The sequence below is a fragment of the Buteo buteo genome, chromosome 5, assembly GCF_964188355.1.
Source record: "Buteo buteo chromosome 5, bButBut1.hap1.1, whole genome shotgun sequence".
NCBI lineage: Eukaryota > Metazoa > Chordata > Aves > Accipitriformes > Accipitridae > Buteo > Buteo buteo.
Genome location: NC_134175.1, coordinates 54735549 through 54737392, shown reverse-complemented (window position 1 = coordinate 54737392; position 1844 = coordinate 54735549). Strand labels below are relative to the sequence as shown.

Sequence of the window (1844 nt, the reverse complement as noted above, 5' to 3'; positions counted from 1 at the left end):
CTTCGGGCAGCGCCCGCCGCCGCCGCCCCGGCACGGCGCGGCCCCCCCCCGCCCGGCTCCAGCTTCGGGCAGCGCCCGCCGCCGCCGCCCCGGCACGGCGCGGCCCCCCCCCGCCCGGCTCCAGCTTCGGGCAGCGCCCGCCGCCGCCGCCGCCCCGGCACGGCGCGGCCCCCCCCCGCCCGGCTCCAGCTTCGGGCAGCGCCCGCCGCCGCCGCCCCGGCACGGCGCGGCCCCCCCCCGCCCGGCTCCAGCTTCGGGCAGCGCCCGCCGCCGCCGCCCCGGCACGGCGCGGCCCCCCCCCGCCCGGCTCCAGCTTCGGGCAGCGCCCGCCGCCGCCGCCGCTCCGTGCGTACGACACAGACCCCGCCGTCCTCCTCGGGGCTTTCCCCGGGACCCGCCGGGCGACTGCGCAGCCCCGCCACGGGGCCCGGTGAGCACCCCCCCCCACGCGCACGTGCTCCCAGCCCCCCTGTGAGCCCCCAGCTCCCCCCCCGCCCCCGGCCTTCGGCACAGGCGGCCCCCACCTCCCCCGGGACACCCCCGCCTCCGACGTTCGCCGTCCGAGGGGCGCCCGGCCCTGCTCACCTTCTCCCGAGGGGCAGCCGCAGCCCGGCCACGGCTCCGCTCCGCTCCTGCCTGGGCTCCCACCGGCCCCGCCCCGGCCCCGCCCCCGGCAGCCCCCCCTTTCCAGGGAGGGGCCGGCCCCATCAGCCTCACTGCCCGCACCTGCGGCTCCTCCAGCCCCGGCCCGCAGCTGGGGGACCGAAATCCAGAACAAAACTCCTCAACACCCCTGGGAAGTTAAGCAGCAGGCACTTCCTCGATTGAATGAAAGATGGCAAGAGTCATCTCATTTGGAAGAGGTGTTAACTGGGGTCAAAATACAGATTTTAATACCCATCTTATTTTAGTTCTAAGACTTGGCGATTGCCAGGTATCATCTTTTCCATTTACCCAGGTCCACCAGCGAGGCCACAAGGGAGATTTCTTCCAGAGAGAGGATAGAGTTATTAAGTCTAAAGTCCACCATTTGCTTTTCTCCTTCATGAAAAGATGAGTGGATCATTTATCATCACTAGTCACCCAAACAGTTAACCCTGAACTTTTCACCTGTCCTTTAATACAGTCAACTCCAAGCTAAATTTTTTCCGTCATTAAGAGGGGACCAAAGATCATTTAAAATATTATTATACTTTCTACAAATACATCCCCATCTTAGAGCTTTAGCTACTAGAGAAAGTCTTTGGAGTTTTGGGGTCAGAGGAGCTGCAAGTATAAACTTTCATACAGCTCTGTTGAGGATGTGTGATTTTTCTCTGGTTGTCTAAAGCAGTCTAAATTTCCATAGACGGTCCCGACTCTGGGTGGCTCTAACAAGGATCCTGGAACTCCAGGAAATTCTAAACAGCGTTTTATATTTCAAATATGATGCCAAGTTCCTTTTTGCACTTGTCTCTACGGTTTTGGCAACTGACAGCCCCAAGGGGTGCCCGTACAAGTGTCTCCCGAAGGGCGATTAAATTAATTCTTTTGTCCACGAGGTGGATGGTTTGGTAATGTTATAATTCACAACGCTCTAATTCCTTCTTTCAAATTTAAAAAAACATAATTGCCTTTTAAATCCATCCCATTTAATTTGCTAAAATGATTCTCATTGTTCTGCATCTTTTCTCAAGTTTTGGTTAAATTCAATGTCAATATTCTCCACGGAACTAGATTTTCATCTGACTTTGGAATCGGAAGGCAGCCTGTTACTGAGGTTAAATTTTGTGTCTTTACCAAACTTTGAATCAATTACAAAACTAGATTATTTTTTTTTTTAATCCAAATTACAAAAACGGTTA

At 57.4% G+C, this 1844-nt stretch overlaps 1 long non-coding RNA gene across 1 annotated transcript; it reads left to right on the top strand.

Moving 5' to 3' along the window:
• Positions 1-328: 328 nt before the first annotated feature.
• Positions 329-1094, top strand: LOC142031528 (uncharacterized). Its single transcript, XR_012650564.1, has 2 exons — positions 329-430; positions 912-1094. It is a non-coding gene; the product is annotated as an uncharacterized LOC142031528 (long non-coding RNA).
• Positions 1095-1844: the final 750 nt, after the last annotated feature.